General features: G+C 46.1%; 1 long non-coding RNA gene across 1 annotated transcript; it reads left to right on the top strand.

The window, feature by feature from the left end:
• The first annotated feature begins 10,584 nt into the window (after positions 1-10,584).
• Positions 10,585-21,785, top strand: LOC123486367. The gene is made up of 3 exons (XR_006659364.1): positions 10,585-10,697; positions 19,427-19,451; positions 21,685-21,785. It is a non-coding gene; the product is annotated as an uncharacterized LOC123486367 (long non-coding RNA).
• The last annotated feature ends 2,433 nt before the right edge of the window (positions 21,786-24,218 follow it).

Genomic DNA, 24,218 nt, shown 5'->3' with positions numbered 1-24,218 from the left:
ATGTACACCCTGGCCCATCTACTGCTGCTAGTCCCAATTCTGACTTGTGCTCTGATATCTGCTTCACTGATTTCTGCTCTCGTAAAAGCCTGGGTTTTCTGCACGTTAACAGTAGGAGCTTATTACCTAAAATGTATCAATTGAAACTGTGGGTTCACAGCTCCAATCCAGATGTGTTGGTCATTACTGAGACGTGGTTAAGAAAGAGTGTTTTGAACACTGATGTTAACCTTTCTGGTTATAACCTTTTTCGGCAAGACAGATCTTCCAAAGGTGGTGGAGTGGCAATCTTTACCAAGGAACACCTTCAGTGCTCGGTTGTCTCCACCAAGTCTGTCCCCAAACAATTTGATTTGCTGGTTTTAAGCATTAAACTTTCAAATAGCTCTTTGTTGACTGTTGCTGGGTGTTATCGTCCTTCATCAGCACAGGCCTGTGCCCTAAGCTCTCTCCTGGCCGCTTACACTAAGTCTGACTTTGTCCTGCTAGGTGACCTAAACTGGGACATGCTTAAACTGCACACAAGCCTCAGATCACCAAACGCAATGCCAAGCACCGCCATTGGACTCTGGAGCAGTAGAAACGTGTTCTCTGCTGTGATGAATCACGCTTCACCATCTGTCAGTCCGACAGACAAATCTGAGTTTGGTGGATGCCAGGAGAACGCTACCTGCCCGAATGCATAGTGCCAACTGTAAAGTTTGGTGGAGGAGGAATAATGGTATGGGGCTGTTTTTCATGGTTCGTGCTAGGCCCCTTAGTTCCAATGAAAGGAAATCTTAACACTACAGCTAACAATTACATTCTACACGATTCTGTGCTTCCAACTTTGTGGCAACAGTTTGGGGAAGGCCTTTCCCTGTTTCAGCATGACAATACCCCCGTGCAAAAAGCGAGGTCCACACAGAAATGGTTAGTCGAGATCAGTGTGGAAGAACTTGACTGACCTGCACAGAGCCCTGACCTCAACCCCATCGAACACCTTTGGTATGAATTGGACCACCAACTGCGAGCCAACAGATGCATATCTGTATTCCCAGTCATGTGAAATCCATATAGGGCCTCATTTACAGTGAGGGAAAAAAGTATTTGATCCCCTGCTGATTTTGTACGTTTGCCCACTGACAAAGACATGATCAGTCTATAATTTTAATGGTAGGTTTATTTGAACAGTGAGAGACAGAATAACAACAACAAAATCCAGAAAAACGCATGTCAAAAATGTTATAAATTGATTTGTTTTTTAATTAGGGAAATAAGTATTTGACCCCCTCTCAATCAGAAAGATTTCTGGCTCCCAGGTGTCTTTTAAACAGGTAACGAGCTGAGATTAGGAGCAAACTCTTAAAGGGAGAGTTTATAACATTTTTGACATGCGTTTTTCTGGATTTTTTTGTTGTTATTCTGTCTCTCACTGTTCAAATAAACCTACAATTAAAATGATAGACTGATCATGATTTTGTCAGTGGACAAATGTACAAAATCAGCAGGGGATCAAATACTTTTTTCCCTCACTGTATTTATTTCAATTGATTGATTTCCGTATCTGAACTGTAACTCAGTAAAATCTTAGAAATTGTTGCATGTTGTATTTATTTTTGTTCAGTGTAGATATTAATATAGTTTTGTTGTTGAAGGAGCGGCGACAGGAAAAAAGGAGTAGTTTCTCTCCATGGAAGCAGGTGGCGGTATTGGGAGCCGGGGAGAGTGTCCACACGCTGGGCAACATGACCCCAACAGACACCTACCAGATACGCATCACAGCTGTCAATCACAGAACCCTCGGACATCCCTCTCCTCCAAAAACACCAGGTGAGTGAAACATATTATTACTGTTATTATTGTTACTACTATTATATTATTATATTAAAGAAGGGGGGAGAGAGAGAGAGAGAGAGAGAGAGAGAGAGAGAGAGAGAGAGAGAGAGAGAGAGAGAGAGAGAGAGAGAGAGAGAGAGAGAGAGAGAGAGAGAGAGAGAGAGAGAGAGAGAGAGAGAGAGAGAGAGAGAGAGAGAGAGAGAGAGAGAGAGAGAGAGAGAGAGAGAGGGAGGTAGAGAGGGAGGTAGAGAGAGAGAGAGAGGGAGAAGAGGTAGAGAGAAGAGAGAGAGAGAGAGAGAGAGAGAGAGACAGACAGACAGACAGACAGACAGACAGACAGACAGACAGACAGACAGACAGACAGACAGACAGACAGACAGACAGACAGACAGACAGACAGACAGACAGACAGACAGGCAGGCAGGCAGGCAGGCAGGCAGACAGACAGACAGACAGACAGGCAGGCAGACAGACAGACAGACAGACAGACAGACAGACAGACAGACAGACAGATTTTGCTGACTGCTACAAAAATGGGAACGTAAGCAACCTAAATCTTCCACACAGATTTGTTTGTTGCTTGGCGACGGAGAAGATGGCTGCCGTTTTACAGCCCTCTAACCAATTGTACTATTATGTGTGTTTCTTCGCGTAATTTGTAATTTATTCTGTACATAATGTTTCTGCCACCGTCTCTTATGACCAAAAGGAGCTTCTGGATATCAGGACAGCGATTACTCACCTCGTATTGGACGAAGATTTTTTTCTGCAATGAGTCGGACGCGAAGGATATTCTACAGACACCCGACAAGGCCCAAATCCCCGTCATTTGCATGAGAAAGAGACAGAGATATCGTGGACGTAGGTTGGGATGCCTTGTAAGGATCAGACGGCGAGTGAGTAATCTGCCTCTTCCATCAATCCTATTAGCCAACGTACAATCATTGGAAAACAAAATGGACGACCTAAGATCAAGGATATCCTACCAACGGGACATTAAAAACTGTAATATCTTATGTTTCACAGAGTCGTGGCTGAACGACAACATGGATAACATACAGCTGGCTGAATATACGCTGTTAGAATGGCTGACTCCGGTAAGACAAGGGGTGGCGGTCTGTGTATATTTGTAAACAACAGCTGGTGCATGAAATCGAGGTTTTGCTCACCTGAGGAAGAGTATCTCATGATAAGATGTAGACCACACTATTTACCAAGAGAGTTTTCTTCTATATTTTTCGTAGCTGTCTATTTACCACCACAAACCGATGCTGGCACTAAGATTACACTTAATGAGCTGTAAAACGCCATAAGCAAACAGGAAAACGCTCATCAAGAGGCAGCGCTCCTAGTGGCCGGGGACTTTAATGCAGGGAAACTTAAATCCGTTCTACCTAATTTCTACCAGCATGTTAAATCTGCAACCAGAGGGAAAAAAAACTCAAGACCACCTTTACTCCATACACAGAGAAGCTCTCCCTCACCCTCAATTTGGCAAATCTGACCATAATGATATCCTCCTGATTTCTGCTTATAAGCAAAACTAAAGCAGGAAGCACCAGTGACTCGGTTAATAAGGAAGTGGTCAGATGACACAGATGCTAAGCTTCAGGACTGTTTTGCTAGCACAGACTGGAATATTTTTTCTGGGATTCTTCCGATGGCATTGAGGAGTATACCACATCAGTTACTGGCTTCATTAATATGTGCATCGATGACGTCGTCCCCACAGTAACCGTACGTACATACCCCAACCAGAAGCCATGGATTACAGCAAACATCCGCACTGAGCTAAAGGGTAGAGCTGCTGCTTTCAAGGAGCGAGACTCTAACCCAGAGAAATCCCGCTATGCCCTCCGACGAACCATCAAACAGGCAAAGAGTCAATACAGGACTAAGATTGAATCGTACTACAACGGCTCCGATGCTCGTCGGATGTGGCAAGGCTTGAAAACTATTACAAACTACAAAGGGAAGCACAGCCGTGAGCTGCCCAGTGACACGAGCCTACCAGACGAGCTAAATAACTTCTATGCTCACTTCGAGGCAAGCAACACTGAAGCATGTAACTATTTTGCACTATGGCCTATTTATTGCCTTAACTTACTACATTCACACACACTGTATATATATTTTCTGTTGTATTTTTGACTTTATGTTTTGTTTACCCCATATGTGTCACGCCCTGGCTCTGGGGACTCTTAAATGTTGAGCCAGGGTGTGGATTTTTCTATGTTTAGTTTTTCTATGTTTTCGTTCTAGATCGTTTAGATCTATGTTGGCCAGGGTGGTTCCCAATCAGAGGCAGCTGTAGCTCGTTGTCTCTGATTGGGGACCATACTTAGGCAGCCTGTGTTGCACTAGTATTTGTGGGATCTTGTTCCGTTTGGTTTGTTGTGTATAACCTAGGACTTCACGTATTCGTTTGTTTGTTGTTTTTGTTTGTGTAAGTACAATTAAAGTATGTACGCTTATCACGCTGCGCCTTAGTCCGTGTCTTCAGTTGACGATCAGGACAGAAGATCCCACCATAAGAGGACCAAGCAGCGTGCCCAGGAGGAGAAGATGGCGATGTCCCAGGTGGGCAAATGGTGGTCTTGGGAGGAGATATTCGCGGGCAAAGGGCCATGAGCAAAGGTGAATGCCCAGGCAGGAGAGGAGACTGTGGAGGCGCGCTACAGAGAGGAGCAGCGGCAACGCAGAGGGTACCGGCCGAGGAGGAAGCCCCAGAGACAGCCCCAAGAACATTTTGGGCGGGGGCTAAAAGGGTGGTTGGCGGAGCCTAGAGGTAGAGCAGAGCCAACTACCTGTACTCAGGCTAGGAAGCGTGAGACTGGGCAGGCTCCGTGTTATGCGGAGCCACGTACTGTGCCGCGAGTGTTCCGGCAGAGTCCTGTACGTCCTGTGCTAGCACCACGCACGTGTCGTGCTAAGGTGGGCATGCAGCCAGGACGGGGTGTGCCGGCTCAATGCTCGTGGCCTGCAGTACCCCTCCTCGGTCCCGGATATCCTGCGCCAGTGCCACGTGCTGTAGCGCCAGTACGAGTGCACAGCCCTGTACGTCCTGTGCTGAAGCCTCACACATATTGTGCGGAAATAGGCATTCAGCCAGGACGGGTTGTGTCAGCTCTCCGCTCCAGACCTCCAGTCCACCTCCACAGTCCGGCCCGGCCCGTTCCAGCTCCCCGCACCAAGCCAATGGTGCGTGTTCACAGTCCAGCCGGCCTGTTCCTGCTCCCCGCACCAAGCCCGTGGTGCGCGTCGCCAGCCCGGTCCGGCCTGTTCCTGCCCCTCGCACCAAGCCAGTGGTGTGCGTCGCCAGCCCGGTCCGGCCTGTTCCTCCCCCTCGCACCAAGCCTGTGGTGCGCATCGCCAGCCCGGTCCGGCCTGTTCCTGTCCCTCGTGCCAAGCCTGTGGTGCGCGTCGCCAGCCCAGTCCGGCCTGTTCCTGCTCCCCGCACCAAGCCAGTGGTGCGGCGTCGTCAGCCGGTCCGGCCCGTTCCTGCTCCCCGCACCAAGCCAGTGGTGCGCGTCGTCAGCCTGGTCCGCCCGTTCCTGCTCCCGCACCGGGCCAGTGGTGCGCGTCGTCAGCCCGGTCCGCCCATTCCTGCTCCCTGCACCAAGCCAGTGGTGCGGTCGTCAGCCGGTCCGCCCGTTCCTGCTCCCCGCACCAAGCCAGTGGTGTGCATCGTCAGCCGGTCCGGCCCGTTCCTGCTCCCTGCACCAAGCCAGTGGTGCGCGTCGTCAGCCCGGTCCGGCCCGTTCCTGCTCTCCGCACCAAGCCAGTGGTGCGCGTCGTCAGCCCGGTCCGGCCCGTTCCTGCTTCGCGCATCAAGCCAGTGGTGCATGTGTCCAGTCCGGCACAGCCCGTGCCTGTTCCACCGGTGCCTGGTCCGGCACCGGTCAGCTGCTCCACTCCGGAGCCAGAGCAATCCGCTCCACCGGTGTCCAGTCCAGCTCCGGCCAGCGGGGCCAGACCAGATCAGGGGCGCAACGGGGGGTGGAGAGAGAGTGGTGGTCACACCCAGAGCCGGATCCGCCTCTGAGGCGGAATGCCCACCCGGCCCCTACCCTCTTGTGTTTGTGTGGCGCGGTCGCAGTCCGTGCCTTTGGGGGGGTACTGTCACGCCCTGGTTCTGGGGACTCTTAAAGGTTGAGCCAGGGTGTGGATTTTTCTATGTTTAGTTTTTCTATGTTTTCGTTCTAGATCGTTTAGATCTATGTTGGCCAGGGTGGTTCCCAATCAGAGGCAGCTGTAGCTCGTTGTCTCTGATTGGGGACCATACTTAGGCAGCCTGTGTTGCACTAGTATTTGTGGGATCTTGTTCCGTTTGGTTTGTTGTGTATAACCTAGGACTTCACGTATTCGTTTGTTTGTTGTTTTTGTTCGTGTAAGTACAATTCAAGTATGTACGATTATCATGCTGCGCCTTGGTCCGTGTCTTCAGTCGACGGTCGTGACAATATGTAACTCTGTGTTGTTGTTTTTAATCGCACTGCTTTGCTTTATCTTGGCCAGGTTGCAGTTGTAAATGAGAACTTGTTCTCAACTGGCTTACTTGGTTAAATAAAGGGGAAATAAATAAAATAAATAAATAGAGAATCAGCTGTTGACTACAGCTCAGCATTCAACACCATAGTGCCCTTAAAGCTCATCATTAAGCTAAGGACCCTGGGACTAAACACCTCCCTCTGCAACTGGATCTTGGAGATCCTGACGGGCCGCCCCCAGGTGGTAAGGTTAGGAAACAACACATCTGCCACGCTGATCCTCAACACGGGGGCCCCTCAGGGGTGCATGCTCAGTCCCCTCCTGTACTCCCTGTTTGCCCATGACTGCGTGGCCAGGCACAACTCCAACACCATCATTAAGTTTCTGATCACTGATAACGATGAGACAGCCTATAGGGAGGAGGTCAGAGACCTGGCCATGCAGTGCCAGATTAACAACCTCTCCCTCAACGTGATCAAGACAAAGGAGATAATTGTGGACTACAGGAAAAAAAAGAGGACTGAGCACGCCCCCATTCTCATCGACGGGGCTGTAGTGGAACAGGTTGAGAGCTTCAAGTTCCTTGGTGTCCACATCACCAACAAACTATCATGGTCCAAACACACCAAGACAGTCGTGAAGAGGGCACGACAAAGCCTATTCCCCCTCAGGAGACTGAAAAGATTTGGCATGGGTCCTCAGATCCTCAAAAAGTTCTACAGCTGCACCATCGAAAGCATTCTGACTGGTTGCATCAACGCCTGGTATGGCAACTGCTCGGCCTCCGACTGCAAGGCACTACAGAGGGTAGTGCGTACGGCCCAGTACATCTTTGGGGCCAAGCTTCCTGCCATCCAGGACCTCTATACCAGGTGTTGTCAGAGGAAGGCCCTAAAAATGGTCAAAGACTCCAGCCACCCTAGTCATAGACTGTTCTCTCTGCTACCGCACGGCAAGCGGTACCGGAGCACCAAGTCTAGGTCCAAAAGGCTTCTTAACAGCTTCTACCCCCAAGCCATAAGACTCCTGAACAGCTTATCATGGCTACCCGGACTATTTGCATTGTCCCCCCAACCCCACCCCACCCCCTCTTTTACGCTGCTGCTATTCTGTTTATTATCTATGCATAGTCACTTTAACTCTACCCACATGTACATATTACCTAAATTACCTCGACTAACCGGTGCCCCGCAAATTGACTCTGTACCGGTACCCCCTGTATATAGCCTCCCTCCTATCTATTTTTTACTTAACACTTTTTTTTCTTTAAAACTGCATATTCGGCGCATGTGGCAAATACAATTTGATTTGATTTGATTTGAAGGATTTAGCAGAAAGTAGAGATGATAGGATAGAAGAGGAGAGATGATAGGATAGAAGAGGAGAGAGTAGTGGGAGAGAGAGAGAGCGAAGATTGTGATGCCTCATGACCATCTGGGTCGGGGCTGAGTGGTTAGGGTTGGAGCAAAGGGAGACAGAAAAGGAAACAAAGTAGTGATCAGAGACCCGGAGGGGGGTTGCAGTGAGGTTAGGAGGCAACAGCCTCTAGTAAAGATGAGGTCAAGCATATTGCCTGTCTTGTGAGTGGGAGGGGACTGGGAAAGGGTGAGGTCAAAAGAGACAAGGATGGGAAAGAGAGAGTTGGAAAGAAATGAATCAAAGGCAGACATCGGGAGGTTGAAGTCGCCAAGTATGAAGAGCGGTGAGCCATCGTCAGGAAATTAGATTATCAAGGTGTCAAGCTCATTGATGAACTCTCCAAGGGCACCTGGTGGGCGATAGTAGCTCAATTGGTAGAGCATGGCGCTCGTAACGCCAGGGTAGTGGGTTCAATCCCCGGGACCAACCATACGTAAAAATGTATGCACACATGACTGTTAGTCGCTTTGGATAAAAGCGTCTGCTAAATGGCATATTAATAATGTTAAGCTTGAGTGGACAAGTGTCAGTGACAGCATGGAATTCAAATGAGGAGATGGACAGGTGAGAGAGTGAGAAAAGAGAAAATCTCCACTTAGGAGAAATGAGTAGACCTGTACCACCACCGTGATGACCAGATGCTCTTGGACTATGAGACAAATCGTAGTCAGATGAAGAAAGAGCAGCTGGAAGAACAGTGTTCTCTGGGGTGATCCATGTCTCCATTAGGGCCAAAATGTCAAGGGACTGAAGGGCAGCATAGGCTGAGATGAACTCTGCGTTCCTGACCGCAGATCGGCAGTTCCAAGCGCTGCCAGAGACCAGGAATTCCACATGGGTTGTGTGTGCAGGGTACACTAAATTAGAAGGGTTGCAGTCAAGGGGTGGGGAGCATCTATAAAGCCTACAGGGAGAGGAGCGAACTAGGATGGAAAACACACAGATAATGTAGTTGCCAAAGCAACAAAAGAGTAAAATGAGATAATCAGAAAATAACTAGGTAAGATACTCAAGTGAGCGAGTGATGTGGAGCCTTCCTCTCTTTCCTTCTTCGAATAACTCTGCAGAACCGTTTTGGCAACGGTCTTAGTTTTGCGACAAAACCGTCGCTTACAGCTGCCGCAGAGAAAACAGGGGAGACTGAAGTACTAATAACAATTGCCTTGCAAAGGTGAAGAGCACACTTCCGAGTACTAATTGCTGATTGCCCAGGAGAGGAGAAACCATTCCCCCTCCAATACAGCCATTGATTACGAAAACAACAACAACAGTCACAAATTGCCACTTAATCCTGGTTGATGTGTCAACAATAATAATGTTTTTCAAATGTATAACTGCCTTAATTTTGCTGGACCCCAGGAAAACTTTGTCTATTCTGATAGAGGGAGTTCTGAACCCATTAGCTTTATCTAGTACTGTTTTTTCCTATCTACTTGAAGTGCTGCCTGTCTTCCCAGTAACCTACTTGGTGTGTGAACTGCTGACTGCTATTAACTTGCAGATGATTTGTATTTGTATTAATTATGGATTAGCAGCTAAGTAGGCTAGTTCTGAACCCGTTAGCTATGTCTATTCTGTTAGATATTAGTTCTGAACACGTTAGCTACAGTATGTCTATTCTGTTAGATATTAGTTCTGAACCCGTTAGCTATGTCTATTCTGTTAGATATTAGCTCTGAACCCGTTAGCTATGTCTATTCTGTTAGATATTAGTTCTGAACCCGTTAGCTATGTATATTCTGTTAGATATTAGTTCTGAACCCGTTAGCTATGTATATTCTGTTAGATATTAGTTCTGAACCCGTTAGCTATGTCTATTCTGTTAGATATTAGCTCTGAACCCGTTAGCTATGTCTATTCTGTTAGATATTAGTTCTGAACCCGTTAGCTATGTCTATTCTGTTAGATATTCATTCTGAACCTGTTAGCTTTGTCTATTCTGTTAGATATTAGTTCTGAACCCCTTAGCTTTGTCTATTCTGTTAGATATTAGTTCTGAACCCGTTAGCTATGTCTATTCTGTTAGATATTAGTTCTGAACCCGTTAGCTATGTCTATTCTGTTAGATATTAGTTCTGAACCCGTTAGCTATGTCTATTCTGTTAGATATTAGTTCTGAACCCGTTAGCTATGTCTATTCTGTTAGATATTAGTTCTGAACCCGTTAGCTATGTCTATTCTGTTAGATATTAGTTCTGAACCCGTTAGCTATGTCTATTCTGTTAGATATTAGTTCTGAACCCGTTAGCTATGTCTATTCTGTTAGATATTCATTCTGAACCTGTTAGCTTTGTCTATTCTGTTAGATATTAGTTCTGAACCCGTTAGCTTTGTCTATTCTGTTAGATATTAGTTCTGAACCCGTTAGCTCTGTCTATTCTGTTAGATATTAGTTCTGAACCTGTTAGCTCTGTCTATTCTGTTAGATATTAGTTCTGAATGTTCATGTTATCAAAGCATCACTGATTCACTAACGTGCTAGCCGACATTAGCCAGTTAGTTTGTATTTACTGTATGGACATCGTGCACCACAAACCAATGTTGACGATATATCCCACATTTTGTCACAAAACATAGCTAGCTAGCAAAGGCCGGGATCCAATCCAAGCTGTGCTATTGTGTAGGTCACTATGCAGCTAACAATGCACATTTTAAAGGCATTTTCCACAATGTTTGCAGAGATCCATTAACGTAAAAGTTGCAATGTCGGCTCAATCGGAAATTACCTGTAAATGGCAAGCTCTCTGTAAATGGGAGAGGGAATACAATTCTGACTGTGTGTGTGTGTGTGTGTGTGTGTGTGTGTGTGTGTGTGTGTGTGTGTGTAAAATGTGTGTATTTTGCAGCGGACCCTCCCTTCAGTGCGTACCCTGCTGTGATTGGAGCAGCCATTGGAGGGATGCTCATGGCTGCCATAGCAACCGTTCTGCTGTTCATGTACATCATCCACAACCGCAACAACAACCCCCGTACGTACACACACCTACACACACACACACACACTACAAACTACATACTCACACACTACACACACAAACACTATACACATACTACACACAGCTCAACTATAATGTCAACTCTAACCCTAACCATCCAGTTAATGTCAACTCTAACCCTAACCATCCAGTTAATGTCAACTCTAACCCTCACCATCCAGTTAATGTCAACTCTAACCCTAACCATCCAGTTAATGTCAACTCTAACCCTAACCATCCAGTTAATGTCAACTCTAACCCTAACCATCCAGTTAATGTCAACTCTAACCCTAACCATCCAGTTAATGTCAACTCTAACCCTAACCATCCAGTTAATGTCAACTCTAACCCTAACCATCCAGTTAATGTCAACTCTAACCCTAACCATCCAGTTAATGTCAACTCTAACCATTACCATCCAGTTAATGTCAACTCTAACCCTAACCATCCAGTTAATGTCAACTCTAATCCTAACCATCCAGTTAATGTCAACTCTAACCATCCAGTTAATGTCAACTCTAACCCTAACCATCCAGTTAATGTAAACTCTAACCCTAACCATCCAGTTAATGTCAACTCTAACCCTAACCATCCAGTTAATGTCAACTCTAACCATAACCATCCAGTTAATGTCAACTCTAACCCTAACCATCCAGTTAATGTCAACTCTAACCCTAACCATCCAGTTAATGTCAACTCTAACCCTAACCATCCAGTTAATGTCAACTCTAACCCTAACCATCCAGTTAATGTCAACTCTAACCATCCAGTTAATGTCAACTCTAACCCCTAACCATCCAGTTAATGTCAACTCTAACCCTAACCATCCAGTTAATGTCAACTCTAACCCTAACCATCCAGTTAATGTCAACTCTAACCCTAACCATCCAGTTAATGTCAACTCTAACCCCTAACCATCCAGTTAATGTCAACTCTAACCATAACCATCCAGTTAATGTCAACTCTAACCATAATCATCCAGTTAATGTCAACTCTAACCCTAACCATCCAGTTAATGTCAACTCTAACCCTAACTATCCAGTTAATGTCAACTCTAACCATAACCATCCAGTTAATGTCAACTCTAACCCTAACCATCCAGTTAATGTCAACTCTAACCCTAACCATCCAGTTAATGTCAACTCTAACCCTAACCATCCAGTTAATGTCAACTCTAACCCTAACCATCCAGTTAATGTCAACTCTAACCCTAACCATCCAGTTAATGTCAACTCTAACCCTAACCATCCAGTTAATGTAAACTCTAACCCTAACCATCCAGTTAATGTCAACTCTAACCCTAACCATCCAGTTAATGTCAACTCTAACCCTAACCATCCAGTTAATGTCAACTCTAACCCTAACCATCCAGTTAATGTCAACTCTAACCATCCAGTTAATGTCAACTCTAACCCTAACCATCCAGTTAATGTCAACTCTAACCCTAACCATCCAGTTAATGTCAACTCTAACCCTAACCATCCAGTTAATGTCAACTCTAACCCTAACCATCCAGTTAATGTAAACTCTAACCCTAACCATCCAGTTAATGTCAACTCTAACCCTAACCATCCAGTTAATGTAAACTCTAACCCTAACCATCCAGTTAATGTCAACTCTAACCCTAACCATCCAGTTAATGTCAACTCTAACCCTAACCATCCAGTTAATGTCAACTCTAACCCTAACCATCCAGTTAATGTCAACTCTAACCATCCAGTTAATGTCAACTCTAACCCTAACCATCCAGTTAATGTCAACTCTAACCCTAACCATCCAGTTAATGTCAACTCTAACCCTAACCATCCAGTTAATGTCAACTCTAACCCTCACCATCCAGTTAATGTAAACTCTAACCCTCACCATCCAGTTAATGTAAACTCTAACCCTAACCATCCAGTTAATGTCAACTCTAACCCTCACCATCCAGTTAATGTCAACTCTAACCCTAACCATCCAGTTAATGTCAACTCTAACCCTAACCATCCAGTTAATGTCAACTCTAACCCTAACTATCCAGTTAATGTCAACTCTAACCCTAACCATCCAGTTAATGTCAACTCTAACCCTAACCATCCAGTTAATGTCAACTCTAACCCTAACCATCCAGTTAATGTCAACTCTAACCCTAACCATCCAGTTAATGTCAACTCTAACCCTAACCATCCAGTTAATGTCAACTCTAACCATCCAGTTAATGTCAACTCTAACCCTAACCATCCAGTTAATGTCAACTCTAACCCTAACCATCCAGTTAATGTCAACTCTAACCCTAACCATCCAGTTAATGTCAACTCTAACCATCCAGTTAATGTCAACTCTAACCCTAACCATCCAGTTAATGTCAACTCTAACCCTAACCATCCAGTTAATGTCAACTCTAACCCTCACCATCCAGTTAATGTCAACTCTAACCCTAACCATCCAGTTAATGTCAACTCTAACCCTAACCATCCAGTTAATGTCAACTCTAACCCTAACCATCCAGTTAATGTCAACTCTAACCCTAACCATCCAGTTAATGTCAACTCTGACCCTAACCATCCAGTTAATGTCAACTCTAACCCTAACCATCCAGTTAATGTCAACTCTAACCCTAACCATCCAGTTAATGTCAACTCTAACCATAACCATCCAGTTAATGTCAACTCTAACCCTAACCATCCAGTTAATGTCAACTCTAATCCTAACCATCCAGTTAATGTCAACTCTAACCATCCAGTTAATGTCAACTCTAACCCTAACCATCCAGTTAATGTAAACTCTAACCCTAACCATCCAGTTAATGTCAACTCTAACCCTAACCATCCAGTTAATGTCAACTCTAACCATAACCATCCAGTTAATGTCAACTCTAACCCTAACCATCCAGTTAATGTCAACTCTAACCCTAACCATCCAGTTAATGTCAACTCTAACCATCCAGTTAATGTCAACTCTAACCCTAACCATCCAGTTAATGTCAACTCTAACCATCCAGTTAATGTCAACTCTAACCCTAACCATCCAGTTAATGTCAACTCTAACCCTAACCATCCAGTTAATGTCAACTCTAACCCTAACCATCCAGTTAATGTCAACTCTAACCCTAACCATCCAGTTAATGTCAACTCTAACCCTAACCATCCAGTTAATGTCAACTCTAACCATAACCATCCAGTTAATGTCAACTCTAACCATAATCATCCAGTTAATGTCAACTCTAACCCTAACCATCCAGTTAATGTCAACTCTAACCCCTAACTATCCAGTTAATGTCAACTCTAACCATAACCATCCAGTTAATGTCAACTCTAACCCTAACCATCCAGTTAATGTCAACTCTAACCCTAAACATCCAGTTAATGTCAACTCTAACCCTAACCATCCAGTTAATGTCAACTCTAACCCTAACCATCCAGTTAATGTCAACTCTAACCCCTAACCATCCAGTTAATGTAAACTCTAACCCTAACCATCCAGTTAATGTCAACTCTAACCCCTAACCATCCAGTTAATGTCAACTCTAACCCTAACCATCCAGTTAATGTCAACTCTAACCCTAACCATCCAGTTAATGTCAACTCTAACCATCCAGTTAATGTCAACTCTAACCCTAACCATCCAGTTAATGTCAACTCTAACCCTAACCATCCAGTTAATGTCAACTCTAACCCTAACCATCCAGTTAATGTCAACTCTAACCCTAACCATCCAGTTAATGTAAACTCTAACCCTAACCATCCAGTTAATGTCAACTCTAACCCTAACCATCCAGTTAATGTAAACTCTAACCCTAACCATTGTCACGATCGTCTAAAACAGGAGACCAAGGCGCAGCGTTGCGTGAACATGATGACTTTAATTGAAAAAAGCACGTAAAATACAAAACAAAAGACGATAGTGAAGTCCAACAGTGACTATGACTGAAACGGAACAAAAACCCACAAAACCAAGGAGAAACCACACAGTTTAAATATGGCTCCCAATCAGAGATAACGAGCCGACAGCTGACACTCGTTACCTCCGATTGGGAGTCATATGACTAATCAAGAACAATCACCAAACATAGAAATGAACAACTAGAATACCCAACATAGAAATACACCCAAACAATGAAAATGAACAACCATGGCTCAATAATCAAAGTCCATGGAGCCAGAGTGTCACAGTACCCCCTAAAGGTGCGAACTCCGGGCGCACCAGCATACTGTCTAGGGAGGGTCTGGGTGGGCGTCTGTCCATGGTGGCGGCTCTGGCCCAGGTCGTGGTCCCCACCCCACCTTAGTCACTATCCGCTTCCGTAGCCCCCTCCCACATGACCACCCCCCAACTAAACCCCACTGGATTAAGGAGCGGCACCGGACTAAGGGCAGCACCGGACTAAGGGGCAGCACCGGACTAAGGGACAGTACCCGACTAAGGGGCAGCACCGGCCTGAGGGGCAGCACCGGACTGAATGGCGGATCCTGGCTGGCTGGCTCTGGCGGATCCTGGCTGGACGGCTCTGGCGGATCCTGGCTGGGCGGCTCTGGCGGATCCTGGCTGGCGGAAGGCTCTGGCTGATCCTGTCTGGCAGAAGGCTCTGGCTGATCCTGTCTGGCTGGAAGGCTCTGGCTGATCCTGTCTGGCGGGAAGGCTCTGGCTGATCCTGTCTGGCGGAAGGCTCTGGCTGATCCTGTCTGGCGGAAGGCTCTGGCTGATCCTGTCTGGCGGAAGGCTCTGGCTGATCCTGTCTGGCGGAAGGCTCTGGCTGATCCTGTCTGGCGGAAGGCTCTGGCTGCTCATGGCAGACGGGCGGCTTTGCAGGCTCAGTACAGACGGGCAGTTCCTGCGGCGCTTGGCAGACGGACAGTTCAGACGGCGTTGGGCAGACGGGCAGTTCAGACGGCGTTGGGCAGACGGACAGTTCAGGCCCCGTTGGGCAGACGGGCAGTTCAAGCGCCGTTGGGCAGACGGGCAGTTCAGGCGCCGTTGGGCAGACGGCAGACTCTGGCCGTCTGAGGCGCACCGTAGGCCTGGTGCGTGGTGCCGAACTGGAGGTACCGGGGCTGAGGACACGCATCTCAGGCCTAGTGCGGGGAGAAGCAACAGGGCATGCTGGACCCTGGGAACGCACATAAGGCCTAGTGCGTGGTGCCGGAACTGGTGGTCCCGGGCTGAGGACACGCATCTCAGGGCTAGTGCGGGGAGAAGGAACAGGCCGGACCGGGCTGGCGACGCGCACCGTAGGTTTGGTGCAGTGGCAGGAACAGGCCGGGTCGGGCTGGCGACGCGCACCGTAGACTTGTGCGGGTGGCAGGAACAGGCCGGACCGGGCTGGCGACGCGCACCGTCCGGTTTGGTGCGAGTGGCAGGAACAGGCCGGGTCGGGCTGGCGACGCGCACCGTAGACTTGGTGCGGGTGGCAGGAACAGGCCGGACCGGGCTGGCGACGCGCACCGGTAGGTTTGGTGCGAGTGGCAGGAACAGGCCGGGTCGGGCTGGCGACGCACACCGTAGGTTCTGTGCGTGGAGCAGGAACAGGCCGGGCTGGGCTGGCGACGCACACCGTAGGTTCTGTGCGTGGAGCAGGAACAGGCCGGGCTGGGCTGGCGACAGCACACCGTAGGTTCTGTGCGAGGAGCAGGAACAGGCCGGGCTGGACTGGCGACGCACACCGTGGGCTTGATGCGTGAGTAGGAGCAGGCCGGTCCGTACTGGGAACACACACCACTGGCTTTAACTGGGGATCAGGAACGGGCCGGACCGGACTGGTAACACACATCAGTCTCTCACGCCGTGCCGCAACAACTTCCCTTCCTCTACTCGCCAATGGCTCCCGTAATCCGATAGCCTTCTCTCCACGTCTCCCTGTGGCAGCCTCCTGCTGCCCAGCCGCCCAAACCATGTGCCCCCCAAAAAACTTTTTGGGGTTGCCTCTCGTCCCTCCGATGATGGCCCTGCTGACGCCGTTGCTCCTCTCCTGCCAGGTTCTCCCCCTTCATCGCCCTCCGGTACCGGACGGCCTCCTCCTGCGTAATATGTCCCCAGCCGAGGAGGACATCCACCAGCGTTCTCTCCTGCGGGTGTTCCTGGATACGCTGCTTGGTCCTTTTATGGTGGGTTTTTCCGTCACGATCGTCTAAAACAGGAGACCAAGGCGCAGCGTTGCGTGAACATGATGACTTTAATTGAAAAAAGCACGTAAAATACAAAACAAAAGACGATAGTGAAGTCCAACAGTGACTATGACTGAAACGGAACAAAAACCCACAAAACCAAGGAGAAACCACACAGTTTAAATATGGCTCCCAATCAGAGATAACGAGCCGACAGCTGACACTCGTTACCTCCGATTGGGAGTCATATGACTAATCAAGAACAATCACCAAACATAGAAATGAACAACTAGAATACCCAACATAGAAATACACCCAAACAATGAAAATGAACTACCCTGGCTCAATAATCAAAGTCCATGGAGCCAGAGTGTCACAACCATCCAGTTAATGTCAACTCTAACCCTAACCATCCAGTTAATGTCAACTCTAACCCTAACCATCCAGTTAATGTCAACTCTAACCCTAACCATCCAGTTAATGTCAACTCTAACCATCCAGTTAATGTCAACTCTAACCCTAACCATCCAGTTAATGTCAACTCTAACCCTAACCATCCAGTTAATGTCAACTCTAACCCTAACCATCCAGTTAATGTCAACTCTAACCCTCACCATCCAGTTAATGTAAACTCTAACCCTCACCATCCAGTTAATGTAAACTCTAACCCTAACCATCCAGTTAATGTCAACTCTAACCCTCACCATCCAGTTAATGTCAACTCTAACCCTAACCATCCAGTTAATGTCAACTCTAACCCTAACCATCCAGTTAATGTCAACTCTAACCCTAACTATCCAGTTAATGTCAACTCTAACCCTAACCATCCAGTTAATGTCAACTCTAACCCTAACCATCCAGTTAATGTCAACTCTAACCCTAACCATCCAGTTAATGTCAACTCTAACCCTAACCATCCAGTTAATGTCAACTCTAACCCCTAACCATCCAGTTAATGTCAACTCTAACCCTAACCATCCAGTTAATGTCAACTCTAACCCTTACCATCCAGTTAATGTCAACTCTAACCCTAACCATCCAGTTAATGTCAACTCTAACCCTAACCATCCAGTTAATGTCAACTCTAACCATCCAGTTAATGTCAACTCTAACCCTAACCATCCAGTTAATGTCAACTCTAACCCTCACCATCCAGTTAATGTCAACTCTAACCCTAACCATCCAGTTAATGTCAACTCTAACCCTAACCATCCAGTTAATGTAAACTCTAACCCTAACCATCCAGTTAATGTCAACTCTAACTCTAATCAGGAGTGGAGGTAACTAACCTCTGGTGTAGACCCAACTAGAATGCTGACCCTGACCCTAACTAGCATGCTGACCCTGACCCTAACTAGCATGCTGACCCTGACCCTAACTAGCATGCTGACCCTAACCCTAACTAGCATGCTGACCCTGACCCTGACTAGCATGCTGACCCTGACCCTAACTGAATTGATGACCCTGACCCGAACAAACATGATGACCCTGACCCTAACTAGCATGATGACCCTGACCCTAACTAGCATGCTGACCCTGACCCTAACTAGCATGCTGACCCTGACCCTAACTAGCATGCTGACCCTGACCCTAACTAGCATGCTGACCCTAACCCTAACTAGCATGCTGACCCTGACCCTGACTAGCATGCTGACCCTGACCCTAACTGAATTGATGACCCTGACCCTAACTAACATGATGACCCTGACCCTGACTAGCATGATGACCCTGACCCTAACTAGCATGCTGACCCTGGCCCTAACTAGCATGCTGACCCTGACCCTAACTAACATGATGACCCTGACCCTAACTAGCATGCTGACCCTGACTAGCATGATGACCCTGACCCTAACTAGCATGCTGACCCTGACCCTAACTAACATGATGACCCTGACCCTAACTAGCATGCTGATCCTGACCCTAACTGAATTGATGACCCTGACCCTAACTAGCATGCTGACCCTGACCCGAACAAACATGATGACCCTGACCCTAACTAGCATGCTGACCCTGACCCTAACTAGCATGCTGACCCTGACCCTAACTAACATGCTGACCCTGACACTAACTAGCATGCTGACCCTGACCCTAACTAGCATGCTGACCCTGACCCTAACTAACATGCTGACCCTGACCCTAACTAGCATGCTGACCCTGACCCTAACTAGCATGCTGACCCTAACTAGCATGCTGACCCTGACCCTAACTAACATGCTGACCCTGGCCCTAACTAACATGCTGACCCTGACCCTAACTAACATGCTGACCCTGACCCTAACTAGCATGCTGACCCTGACCCTAACTAGCATGCTGACCCTGACCCTAACTAGCATGCTGACCCTGACCCTAACTAGCATGCTGACCCTGACCCTAACTAGCATGCTGACCCTGGCCCTAACTAGCATGCTGACCCTGACCCTAACTATCATGCTGACCCTGACCCTAACCAGCATGCTAACCCTGGCCCTAACTAGCATGATGACCCTGACCTTAACTAGCATGCTGACCCTGACCTCAACCAGCATGCTGACCCTGACCCTAACTAGCATGCTGACCCTGACCCTAACCAGCATGCTAACCCTGACCCTAACCAGCATGTTGAACAGTTTAATATCTGACCTTAACTCTCCTGTCTCTACATAGGACTCCATGACATGCTGTTTGGAATGTGAGTATGGAGTCACACATGCCATGTGTAAAACAGGTGCATATAGAATGAACCGCAGAGTGAAGGAAAAGCAGCCAAGTGCTCAGCATATGTGTGAAATCCTTCAAGACTGTTGGAAAAGCATTCCAGGTGAAGCTGGTTGAGAGAATGCCAAGAGTGTGCAAAGCTGTCATCAAGGCAAAGGGTGGCAACTTTGAAGAATCTCAAATATAAAATATATTTAGATTTGTTTAACACTTTTTGGGTTACTACATGATTCCATATGTGTTATTTCATAGTTTTGATGTCTTCACTATTATTCTACAATGTAGAAAATAGTAAAAATAAAGAAAAACCCTTGAATGAGTAGGTGTCCAAACTTTTGACTGGTACTATATATATATATATATATATATATATATATATATATATATATATATATATACAGTGGGGAAAAAAAGTATTTAGTCAGCCACCAATTGTGCAAGTTCTCCCACTTAAAAAGATGAGAGAGGCCTGTAATATTCATCATAGGTACACGTCAACTATGACAGACAAAATGAGATTATTTTTTCCAGAAAATCACATTGTAGGATTTTTTATGAATTTATTTGCAAATTATGGTGGAAAATAACTATTTGGTCAATAACAAAAGTTTCTCAATACTTTTGTTATATACCCTTTGTTGGCAATGACACAGGTCAAACGTTTTCTGTAAGTCTTCACAAGGTTTTCACACACTGTTGCTGGTAGCTTAGTGGGTAAGAGTGTTGTGCCAGTAACCGAAAGGTTGCTGGTTCTAATCCCCGAGCCGACTAGGTGAAAAGTCTGTCGATGAAACCCTTGAGCAAGGCACTTAACCCTAATTGCTCCTGTAAGTCGCTCTGGATAAGTGTCTTGTAAAATGTATTTTGGCAGATCTCCTCTAGAGCAGTGATGTTTTGGGGCTGTCGCTGGGCAACACAGACTTTCAACTCCCTCCAAAGATTTTCTATGGGGTTGAGATCTGGAGACTGGCTAGGCCACTCCAGGACCTTGAAATGCTTCTTACGAAGCCACTCCTTCGTTGCCCGGGGTGGTGTGTTTGGGATCATTGTCATGCTGAAAGACCCAGCCACGTTTCATCTTCAATGCCCTTGCTGATGGAAGGAGGTTTTCACTCAAAAATCTCCACGATACATGGCCCCATTCATTCTTTCCTTTACACGGATCAGTCGTCCCTGGTCCCTTTGCAGAAAAACAGGCCCAAAGCATGATGTTTCCACCCCCATGCTTCACAGTAGGTATGGTGTTCTTTGGATGCAACTCAGCATTCTTTGTCCTCCAAACACGACGAGTTGAGTTTTTACCAAAAAAGTTCTATTTTGGTTTCATCTGACCATATGACATTCTCCCAATCCTTTTCTGGATCATCCAAATGCACTCTAGCAAACTTCAGACGGGCCTGGACATGTACTGGCTTAAGCAGGGGGACACGTCTGGCACTGCAGGATTTGAGTCCCTGGCGGCGTAGTGTGTTACTGATGGTAGGCTTTGTTACTTTGGTCCCAGCTCTCTGCAGGTCATTCACTAGGTCCCCCCGTGTGGTTCTGGGATTTTTGCTCACCGTTCTTGTGATCATTTTGACCCCACGGAGTGAGATCTTGCGTGGAGCCCCAGATCGAGGGAGATTATCAGTGGTCTTGTATGTCTTCCATTTCCTAATAATTGCTCCCACAGTTGATTTCTTCAAACCAAGCTGCTTACCTATTGCAGATTCAGTCTTTCCAGCCTGGTGTAGGTCTACAATTTTGTTTCTGGTGTCCTTTGAAAGCTCTTTGGTCTTGGCCATGGTGGAGTTTGGAGTGTGACTGTTTGAGGTTGTGTACAGGTGTCATTTATACTGATAACAAGTTCAAACAGGTGCCATTAATACAGGTAACGAGTGGAGGACAGAGGAGCCTCTTAAAGAAGAAGTTACAGGTCTGTGAGAGCCAGAAATCTTGCTTGTTTGTAGGTGACCAAATACTTATCTTCCACCATAATTTGCAAATAAATTCATTAAAAATCCTACAATGTGATTTTCTGGAGAAAAAAAATCTCAATTTGTCTGTCATAGTTGACGTGTACCTATGATGAAAATTACAGGCCTCTGTCATCTTTTTAAGTCGGAGAACTTGCACAATTGGTGGCTGACTAAATACTTTTTTCCCCCACTGTATATATATATATATATATAATGTGTGTATAATATGTATATAATGTGTGTTTTTAGGCAGCACAGCCAGTCCAGGGAGAACATCAACTTCCCTGATGATGAGGTGATGGGAGGAGTTGAGGGAGAGGGAGGAGCCTCAGAACATTTCCCCTCCCCTAGCCCAGGTACGCTAATATCTCATTAACATAATGAGACATAACCTCCCCTCAGGCCCATGTCATTAAAGGAGTAATATGTAGCAATCGCTCCGTGATTGGTTGCCACAATTCTACAATGTTTGTCTAATTTCAGTTTGTGACAAAACAAGTGTGGAGTATTTACATTGTAGTCATTTAGCAGATGCTTTTATCCAGAGCATATCATTGTATATCCAAACCGCTGTGAAATATATTTTCAATTACAAAAAATATTGTGTTTGAAGCTGACGTACAAAACCAAATTGAAGAAAAGGAAGCATATAGAACAGACCTACTGCTTCTTAGACTTGCTTACAGTGAGGATGATAGATCTAGAACTCATATTTCTATGTGGATTTTGGTCACGTCACCCAAAAAGTTACATACTGGATCTTTAACATGTTAATAAATCCAATCAGTTCTATGATGATAAATGAATATTCTCTTCTCTAGGTCCGTCCATGTCCTCTCCTAGGGCTGGCTCTCCCCCTCTCCCCGCTGAGGACAACAAACCTGTCAACGTCACCATCACCGTCATGGCAACAGGATGAAGAACACACACACATCCATACATACTGGATAATGCTGCATTCATAACAAGTGGGAAACTCTGAAAATACAATTTGTATTAAAAGTACAGCTATCATGCTCAAAAACAAATTATAGAGTTCAAATACCATACCAATAGATCGTTTTTCATAAATAATGTTTTACTGTTGCATTTAACTTCCGAAAATGCTGTTATCAAGGTAGTTTCCTTAGTATGTGATGTCAGAGTTCAGCATGTGGGAGAAGTCGAAGCTCAGAGATGATAGACGAGTTTCCCACTAGTAATTACCAGTTGAGACGAGTTTCCCACTAGTAATTACCAGTTGGAAGGGCGTGCAAATGTATTTTTCCAAGTCATATGCTGATATTTACGAATTTAGGAGATGGTGTGAACGCAGCCTAAGGACGCTGACTGTATAATGCCTTTTGTGGGAATCAACAATAAAATACAGCTCTTATCACAACTTATTTTATTTGATACACAATAAGAGTTACACACCAACACACAAAACAACACACACTAACACGAGAGAGAGAGAGAGAGAAAGACAGAGACACAGAGAGACAGAGAGACAGAGAGACAGACAGATAATCAGAGAGACAGAGAGACAGACAATCAGAGAGACAGACAGACAGACAGATAGAGACAGACAGACAGACAGACAGACAGACAGACAGACAGACAGACAGACAGACAGACAGACAGACAGACAGACAGACAGACAGACAGACAATCAGACAGACAGAGACTGACAATCAGAGAGACAGACAGAGACAGACAATCAGAGAGACCAACAGACAATCAGAGAGACCGACAGACAATCAGAGAGACCGACAGACAATCAGAGAGACCGACAGACAATCAGAGAGACAGACAAACGAACAGAGAGACAGACAGACATTCAGAGAGACAGACAGACAAACAGAGAGACAGACATCTATATCCAGATAAATTGCCTTGAATTGATGAGATAATGATAAAGTATGAATAACTTTATAACATTGTGCACCACCATTAAAAAAATTATCCTTTAAACTACTACTACTAGTTTGATGGTTGCAGTCATCAATTATCCCATTGACAATCACCCATATTATCACACTTATTTCATTTCTCTAGTATAGGCTACGTATCATAATGAATCATATCAGCAGAATGCCTGTGATAAGTGATCGGTAAGGTCGGTGTGGATCATCTCCGGTTGATGGTCCCAGCTATAGTTGCTACTACGTCTACACAACACATGTGTTACTATCCTTGTGGGGACCTAAAATGGATTTCCATTCAAAATCCTATTTTCCCTAAACTTAAAATGGTCTGTCTTCCTGGGGACCTGGGAAATGTCCCCACGAGGGAGGATTTTTCTTGTTTTACTGTCCTTGAGGGGACTTTTGGGGATTTGAGGTTCCCATGAGGATAGTCACACACACACACACAAACACACACACACACACACACACACACACACACACACACACACACACACACACACAGTCTGATGTCATCTGGTGTGTGCGTTCCGTGGCGTAGATGGCATCTGATCATGTGACAGGAAGTGGTATTTTCTGGGTGCTGATGATGTCACTTAGCTTCTGTTTGATCTTCAGGAAGAGACGCTTAAACTCCAGACCATCGCCCTGTAACACATACGCTATCAGTATCCATGAAAGGTGATGCAGGATACTGCAAAGATGGTCAGAGTCAACTGAGCAGTCACAGTTGTATTACACACACACGTCCACATCCCTACCTTGGATAGTCTGAAGTCCAGTAAAACTTTCTGGTCCAGCTCCATCAGATGAACCTTAAATATCAACTTATTGTTCCGTCTATCCAGAGTACTGACCGTTACCTGGGAAACACAC

Source organism: Coregonus clupeaformis, unplaced genomic scaffold (assembly GCF_020615455.1).
Source record: "Coregonus clupeaformis isolate EN_2021a unplaced genomic scaffold, ASM2061545v1 scaf1177, whole genome shotgun sequence".
Lineage (NCBI taxonomy): Eukaryota > Metazoa > Chordata > Actinopteri > Salmoniformes > Salmonidae > Coregonus > Coregonus clupeaformis.
The sequence above is the reverse complement of the archived record's forward strand: the minus strand, read 5'-3'. Positions and strand labels throughout refer to the sequence as shown.